At 40.3% G+C, this 9352-nt stretch overlaps 1 pseudogene; it reads left to right on the top strand.

Annotated features, from left to right (window-relative positions):
* The window catches only part of LOC116912698, a 21604-nt pseudogene extending 12598 nt beyond the window's left edge, over positions 1–9006 (top strand).
* Positions 9007–9352: the final 346 nt, after the last annotated feature.

Raw genomic sequence — 9352 nt, 5'->3', positions numbered from 1 at the left:
AGGGCAGCAACCAGAAAAGACTCCCCCTACTTCTCCCCAGTCCTGGTGCACATGGGGACTAGATGGTGCTAGGTGTTCTGCTCAACAGTCAGAAATGTGAGCAGAGATTTAGTCTCCTCTGGTTTCCCAGGCACGTCTGCCCCTTTGAAGGTTTAGCTCTCCCTCACATGGATTTGGGTGCAGGGAGCTGTTTGATTGGGTCCCTTCAGATCTGGACATATTTTGGACTGCAGGGCTCCTGCAGCTTGACTGCCCCTACATTCCTCTTCCCAGAGGCCCTATATAGTTTCCTTTTGGGCCAGGGATGTGTGCAAACATGGGCGGAAGTGGAGGTCTCTCCTGCCCTGCAGTCTCAGGAGTGCCCACACATCTGGGCGATGAGCTTTCTCTCCCAGGGAGTTTGGGAGCTGGGAGCTGTGGGCTGGGATCAGCTAGGTTCCAGCGCCAGCTAGAAACCAGAAGTATCCGGTCCCAGAGGAATTTTGCCTTTCTCTGTCTGAGACCACCAGGCAGGTCACTTGGAGCAGAAAAATTGGTCTTACCTCTGGTTTTGGGCCTGAAGTCACTCTTCAGGGCTGGGTTTCAGCTCTCCAAGAGTGCAGCAGCCAGAAGTGCATGTATCTACTTCTGGGTCCCTGTACACAGGGGCCCCTAATGGCACTAGGTGTTTTCCTCTAGATTCAGAAATGTGGCATAGAGTAGTCTTCTCTGATTTCCCAGGTGTGTCTGTCCCTCTGAAGTCTAGCTCTCCCGCCCTCGGGATTTGGGTGCAGGTTGCTGTTTCACTGGTTCTGTTCAGATCCAAGCTCAGTCTGGACCACAGGGCTCCTGCAGCTTGACTGCCCCTATCTTTCCGTGCCCAGAGGCCCTATACAGTTTCCTCTTGGGCCAGGGATATGGGCAAAAGTAGGCAGAAGTTTCAGTCTCTCCTGCCCTGCAGTCTCAGGATTGCCCACACATTTATTTGGGTGATCAGCTCTCTCCCCTACAGGGTTTAGGAGCAGAGAGCTGTGGGCCTTGATCAGCAAGATTCTGATGTCCTCATTTTAATAGCTGAGTAGCATTTCCTTGCAAAAGTCCCATCCTTGGCAGCATGGAAATTTGATAATTCACAACTTCAGATATGTCTGGGTTATAGCATTCAAAGGTCTTAAGATTCCATGCTCTAATGTACCTACAAGTCTAATCTCTTAACAATACAGAAATGTACTTATGAAATTGAAAATAATATATGTGTATATGTATAATCAAAGTTTTGTAACTGCATATAAATCATAAAATTTTATCAATCTGTCCGAACATATTTATTCCCTAATGAGGTATAGTATATGCTCATTAACAGAAATATTTCTCTGCATACTAGGCTTTGTTTTAAACTTAGAAAAACTTTATTAATTCTATGAGAGTCTTATATAGCATGCTTTGCTCATATTATCAAAGAACCTTTGCTTGATCTACCCTACCTTCTCTCTCCCCTCTAATCAGTATCCTTATTATTTTATTTATAGATCATGTGAGACATTCTAGCCTAATTGGGCTTACTTGGTGAACGTAGGCTAGCCTAAGGTACAATGTGGGACCTTCTAAAAATAAAAACAACTCAGAGGGGGGGGGAAGGAAAGGAAAAGGGAGAGGGAGAAGAGGAGCGAGAGGGTGAGGGAAAGGGAAAGAGAGAGGCATGATGACAAAGCACAATGCCTTTCACCATGCAAAATACATCCTTGGAGTTGCTATACCTGAAAAGAAGACAATTTCGCATTATGTTCTCTTATTTTTCAAGAAGTTTCTTTTATCATGAATGGCATGTTGTTTTACAATAAAATGTGTGGTAACTATGAAAAAAAATCACGTGAGAGAAACTAACGCCACCTTAATGTTCCATTTCCATTTAATCACTTTAGGAGGAAAATTTTTTAAATCTATACAACACAAATATTACACACTTAATATCACATGATGCAATGAATTTGTGTGACATTCAGGGCATTGGAAGCTTACATATAATAATAAAGTGCCTGAAATTGATACATGATTTATCAGAGAAATATGTAAATGTATAGTAATATCTGATATGTAGATATATATATATAACTACATATAAACCATGAAATTTTGTTACATATGTGTGAAAACATATATGTCATTATACACATGATATATACATATATATATACATATTATACATACATATTCTCAGAATCTCACATCCATGTGTAGTGTGGCATGCATTGCTAGATTCAGGAAAATTCATCAGAAACAAATAACACACTTCTGCTTTGAATGTACACATTGCCCATGAAATGAGGTTTCCAATGAGACAGATACATGCTTCCATGCAGAGAAAAATTGCTAAATTCAAGTATCATCTCTTTTCACAGTAGAAATGGAAAATTCCCTAGATGGAAATGAAAGACCTAAAATCTGTGTGTTTCAGAATTTAATCATTTCAATGATATCAACATTTTTGGATGCTGCCAATAACCTGCAATATCTTCTACAAACAACTCATTTCTCTCACAGTATGATGGTTACTGGTTTTATATTTTGCAAAAAAAACTTTTAGAGGGAGAAATATTTCTAATCATTTTTTTTGTATTATCCCTCTCATCCTGTCATCACAAGTCTGTATGAGATTAGGCACTTCCATTCCCACTGAGGCCAAACATGAAAGCCCAAGTAGAAGTACATATCGCACATACAGGCAACAGCTTTTTAGATAGGCCACTATTCCAGATGTTCAGGACCCACAGGGAACCCAGCTACATATCTGCTACATATGTGCACAGAGGCCAAGGTACAGCCTGTGCATGTTCTTTGCTTGGTGGTTCAGTCCCCAAGAGCCCCAAGTGTCTAGGTTAGTTCATTTCTTGATCTTCTTGTGGAGATCCTATCCATTTAGAGGCTAAAACCCATCCTCCTATTATTCGATATTAGTCCCTACACAGCATCCAAAGCTTGGCTATAGGTGTCTTCATCTATTTAAATCAGCTGCTGGGTAGAGTCTCTCAGCGGACAGCCATGCTAGTCTCCTATCTGTAAGCATAACAGAATATCATTACTGGTGTCAAGGAGTGGTGTTTGCCCACGGGTTGGGTCTCTAAGCGGGCCTATTATTGCATGGCCTTTACATCAGTCTCTGTTCCATCCCACATCCCTGTATTTCTTCTAGACAGGATATGTTTGGGGTTGAACATTTTGAGGGTGGGTTGGTGTACCTTTGGCTCCATCGGGGTTCCTGCCTGACCCTAGGAGGCAGCCTCCCCAGTCTCCATATCCCTAATGCTGTGAGTCACAGCTGAGGACACCCCTACTGATTTTTGGACAACTCTCCAATACCAGGACTCCGTTTTTTTCCTGGGGATGCTCCCTAACACCCCTTCCCATTGGCTGCAGATTTTCATACATTCCCCTAATCATCCCATCTGCCCATCCCCTTTGCCACTCCCTATACCTGACCCAAATCCCCTTTCACACCCAGTTTTCTCCCTTCATTGCCATCCATGACCACTTAACCACACACCCCACTTCCACATGAGGTTCAAGCATCCTGGCTTGTGTCCTCCTTCCTGTCCAGCCTCCTTGGTTCTGTGAAATGTAGCATTGGGATCCTATATTTTATCCTAATGGACACTTAAAAGTGAGTAAATACTGTGCATGTCCTTTTGGGACTGGGTTACCTCATTCAAGATGATAATCTCATGGTCCATCCACTTGCAATATCCATTGCAAAATTCATGGATGTCTTTGCTCTTCACAGATGAGTACTATTCCATTGTGTAGATGTAACACATTTTCTTTATCCATTCTTCATTTGAGGGACATCTAGATTGCTTCCAGTTTCTGGTTATTATGAATAAAGCTGCTGTGAACATAGTTCAGCAAGTATCTTTGTGGGATTGTCAAACATCTTTTAGGTATACACACAGGAGTGACATACTATTCTCTATTTTCTGAGAAACTACCAGTTCATTGCCAGAGTGGTTATACAAGTTTGCACGCCTACCAGCATTGGAGTAGTGTTCCCCTTGATGCATATCCTTGTCAGCATGTGGTTTCTCTTGAGTTTTAAAATATATAATTTTTCCTTTCTTGGTTATTTTATTTATCTACACTTCAAATGTTATCTTCCTTCCCAGTTTCCCTTTCACAAATGCCCTTTCCAACTCCCTCTCCCCCTGCTTCTATGAGAAAGTTCCCTCATCCACCCACCCACTACCACCTCACTGCCCTAGCATTCTATACTTCGAGCATTTAGCCACTTCACAGGTGACTCAAGGGCCTGCCTTCCAACTAATTCCAGATAAAAGCCATCCTCTGCTAAATATGCATCTGGAACAATGTGTCCCTCCATGTGTACTCTTTGGTTGGTGCTTTAGTCCCTGGGAGCTCTGGGGAGTGTAGTTGGTTGATATTATTCTTCCTATGGGGTTGCACTTTATATTTTGTTCACTGCCCCCTACCAGTTGGCTCATTCCACAATCCTTCTCCAATCCCTCTTTTCCTTCTCTTCTGAGTGGTGGGGCATGAATCCTTCCCACCCCCTGGCACTTCAAGACTTGCAAGACTAGGTGGTGTTTCTTTCCCACTGAGCTCACAGACAAGGCAGCCCAGGTAGGTGAAAATACCGTCCCACATAGGTACAGCTTTTGAATAGACCCTGTTCCACTGGTTTGGGACAAAACATGAAGAGCACGCTGCACATCTGCTACATATATGCAGGGCTGCCTAGGTTCACGCCTGTGTGTTTTCTTCAGTTGCGGTTCCTGATTCTGAGAGCTACCAGGATTTCTAGTTTAGTTGACTCTATTGGCCTTCCTAGCGGAGTCCCACTCTTAGAGGCAAGAAACTCTCTCCATTCTATTGTTTCATAACAGCCCCATACCTCCATCCACTGGTTTGTGGTGTGTGTGTCTGTATCTGTCTGGCCAGCTAGCTGGGTAGTGCCTCTCAGGACATATACAGAAGCTTTGAAGCGTTATTAGACATAATCTTTCTTTTAATTTTCTTCTACCATCAGTTGTTATTATGTCTCTCTCCTCACTTCTCATTTGGTTTTTTTTTGTTTGTTTGTTTTATTTGTTTTTTTTTTGGATAGTGTCTGTCTTTTGTTTTTGCCTGAGGTTTAGGTCTATCTTTGTTGATTTTCAAAGAACCAGCTTTAGGTTTAGTTGATTATATGGTCAATTTCGAAAGATCCATGAGGTTGAGAAAAAAATTGGCCCCTTTGTGTTTGGGGTGAAGTATTTCATAGATGTCTGTTAGTCCATTTGATTCATAATGTTTAATTATTTCTGTGTGTTTAATTTTCATCTGGATGACCTTTGGTTGGTGAAAGTGGAGTTGTTGAAGCCTCCACCAATAGTTTGTAATTGTTTCACCTGTGATATAAGCTTTAACAGTGTTTCATTTACAAACGTGGTTTTTTTCCCACTGTGTTTATTATATAGATGTCCATAATTGAGATATTGTCTTGGTAAGTTTCCTTTATTGGGTACAGTGTCCTTCCCTGCTCTCTTTGATTTATTGTGGTTAAAAGTCTATTTTTCTAGATTTCAGAATGGCTACCCAGCTTGCTTTTTGATTTTTGTTACTTACAAATTTTTTCCAGTCTTTCCTCTGAGGTATTGTGTGTATCTTTATTACTGAGGCTTTTCTTGTAATATGAAGAATAGTGGATCCTGTTTTCTCATCCATTCTGTTACCCTGTGTCTTTTTACTGGGGAATGGAGTCTATTGATTTTGAGAGATATTAATGACCAGTGATTATTATTTCCTGTTATTTTGTTGCTGGTGTGTGTGTGTGTGTGTGTGTGTGTGTGTGTGTGTGTGTTTGCATGTGCTTCCCTGGGTTTTGTTGGAAGGGGATTACTTATTTTCTGTGTTTTCTTGGACACCATTATCTTTGGTAACTGAAGTCTCTCGTAATTTCTGGTAGGGATTGATTTAGGATAGATATTGTTTCAATTTGTTTGTCTTAAAATATCTTGTTTTCTTGTATTCATGGTGATTGAGAATTTTGTTGGGATAGTAATATAGGTTGGCATCTGTGGTTAATTAAAAGCTGAAAGTTACCTGTCCAGTCACTTCTAGCTTTTTAGAGTCTCTTTAAAGGCGGTAACTCTGATAGGTTTGCCACTGCATGTTCCTGCCCCCTCTGCTGCTTTTAATAATTTTGTTTTGTAGATTCGTCTTTTGATTGGTTATGTGCTGGAAGATTTTTCTTCTTTCTGGTCCAGACTAGTTGTTGTTCTATGTTTTTGTATGTTTATAGGAATTCCCTTCCCTTTAGGTAGGAAGCTTTTCTTCATGATTTTCCTGGAAAATGTTTCTGGGACCTGGACCTGAACCCTCTCCTTCTTCTATTCCTTTTATTCTTAGGTTAGGTCTTTGATGGTAAATCTGTGACTGGTGTTCTGTGTCAGGGATTTTTACATTTAAAATTTTCTTTGACTGATACATCAATTTATTCTATTACCTTCACACCTGAGATTCTCTTTTCCATTCTCCTCAGTATTCAGTAGGTGGGGCATTTGTTTCTGTTGTTCCTATTTCTCTTTCCTAGGTTTTCCATCTCCAGGATTCCTCAACTTATATTTTCTTTTGTTTTTATTGTAAGTATTTTCACTTTCAGATCTAGTACAGTTTTTAGTTATTTGTATCCCTGTTTAATTGTATATTTGCATATGTTTAAGGGATTCATTTGTTGCTCTTTAAAAACCTCTACTTTTTAGATTGCATTTTCCAAAATTTGTATTAGATTTTATGATTTATTCCTTTCCTTTAATGGTCACTGTGGTATTTTTTCTAGTTCCGTTTATCTGAAAATAAATTTAATAATGTATCAGAAGGTTGAATAGTAGTAGATTGTGTAAATGTACACATTTTCTTTCTTTTTTACTATTTTATTACATTGAAGACATTACTCACCTTCTCAGTCCTTCCTCCCACAGCTGATCACTCCATTTCCTTTCCCATCTGCCTCTGAGAGGGATGTTCCTTCCTGCCTCCTGGTCTCCTCCTTCCCTGGGCCCTCAAGTCTCTAAAGGATTAGTATCCTCCAACTGAGGTCAAAGAAGGCAATGCTGAGACTGCTCTATCATCTTTATACATTGGATTTATGATCATTTTCTGCATTTCAGTTGTGCTGTGGGATATCTTGGGCTTAAGGTAGAAGGAAGGGTAGCTGTGCTCTAAAAGAGCCATATTGCCCTGATTTTGTTGACTTGTCTTTAAAGGACCTTTAACAATCAGGGGATGGGTTTATCACTGATGTTTTTGTTGTATTGGCATATTGGGGGTGTTAAAACTCTCTGTCCGGGTGTTGGATATCCTTAGGTTGTAAGGGATTCTGATGTGTGGGGTTTCTATGGTCAGACTACAGGTCTGTATGTTTCAGTAGCTACATATCCAACAAAAAGTGTGTAGAGAGGTATTGAGGGAATGATTTCTGCCTAAAATGTGGGTTGCTCAGGCCGGCTTGGGCTGTTGCAGAGGACCCATCAACAGGGAAGATGGTTGAGAAAAGGGATGTTACATGTATTCTTTCAGGATCCACACATCTGATGAAGGTAGGTACAGAGGTGGGAGGCGGTGAATGGAGGTCCCCCCAGAAGAGCAGGATGCTCAGGGCAGCTTGGCTTGTTTCAGAAGACTCAGCAAGCAGGGAAGATGGATGGGGATGGGGAAGCTTACCTTGCATGGTTCAGGCTCAGCGTATGATGAAATGGGAGGAGAGATGGCAGTGGAATCCTATAAGCAATCTTTAAACAGTAAATTCTACAGACTATATATGCTCAATCTTTCTAGATTCTTTGAACAAAGTAATCGGTCTACATGATCGTCCAGTGTTTTCTCCTATCATCCAGTCGGTCCCTGACAAACGCTATTAAATTTGTAATAATGAAACATTTTAAGAGCCACATGGTTTAAAGGATGAAATATTTGCTGTCAAAGAAACGAGAAAGTAACGTGATTCCTGGTGAAATCTAAAGGTGGAGTAGTGCTCATCATCAATCACAGCCCAGCTAAGGAAAGAGGGATGAATGTATTAAACTTCATGCTATCTAGCTTGTAATGTGTAGTTGGAAAAAAGGAGACCTACCTCACTAAAAGTGTGAAATGTATCAGTGTATGAAGTATTAATAATTAAAATACTATAAAGAGTATTTACATGAATAGCTTTATATTCTTCTACCTATGGAAGATATTGGACAAAGGGATAAAACCCTCAAAGCCAGCTAACTGTGTAATGCAGTTCATCAGCTACATTGAGAACTATATCAGCTCATTTCATATTTCTGTGATAGTTAATTTAAGGTCTAGGAATTAAACAACATGACTTCAGGCATATTACCATTTACAATGCACTAAAAATTGAATCGACACCCCCAACCACATCACCTTGCATCCTACAGCAAAACCCCACATTTGGAGGTTTTTCACAGTGGCTATTTCAACTGTGTTGGCCAAAACAATAACTGTGGTCATGGCCAAGATCACTACCCAGGAAATAGGATGAAAGGAATGTTGACCTCAGGGGCACCTAACCTGGTCATTCCCATTTGTGCACCCCTAATCCAACTTGTTCTGTAACTGGTTGGGGAACATCTCCTCCTTTTTGGCTGACCAAGACATGTAATCTGAACTCCATAAGATCATCATTATTTGCAACAAAGGGTCTATCTGCCTTCCACTCTTACCTTGGGATACTTGGGCTCTTTGGCTCTGATGAGCTTTGCTGTGGCATTCTTGGCTAGGAACCTTCCTGACAGATTCAGTCGAAGCTTAAGTTTCTAACTTTCAGCATGCTGGTGTTCTGTAGTGTGTGGATCACCTTCCTCCCTGTCTACCACAGCACAAAGGGAAAGTCATGTAGTTAGGAGGTCTTTCATCTTGGCTTCTAGTGCAGGATTGCTAGGGTGTATCTTTGTGCCAAAGTGTTATGTTATTTTAGTTAGAACAGATTCAAATTTTCTTCAAAAATACAAAGATAAATTTCATTATTGAAACTTCAGTAGTTTTTAAATGTTAGATGATATTCAACATATCTTTTTCTCTTTCTTTATCTTAACAAAAGTACTACTAAATCATACAAATAATTTAAATAATATACTAAGATTTTGTAATATGTAATAAACATAGTAGGATATCACCGCCCAATGAAAATACCAATAACTAAGGCTTCTGGGAGATAATGGTTCTTCATCTATGAGTGCACAAATCTAAACGTTGAGAATAGGGAATCTCAATTGAGAAATGGTTGCCATCATTTTGACATGTACATGTGTATAAGTCATGTTCCAATTAGTGTTTTATACAACCTAACTGTTTGAGGATATTGTGTGCTACCTCT

The sequence above is a fragment of the Rattus rattus genome, chromosome 11 (assembly GCF_011064425.1).
Source record: "Rattus rattus isolate New Zealand chromosome 11, Rrattus_CSIRO_v1, whole genome shotgun sequence".
Lineage (NCBI taxonomy): Eukaryota > Metazoa > Chordata > Mammalia > Rodentia > Muridae > Rattus > Rattus rattus.
Note: the sequence above shows the minus strand (reverse complement) of the source record. Positions and strands in the feature narration are given on the sequence as shown.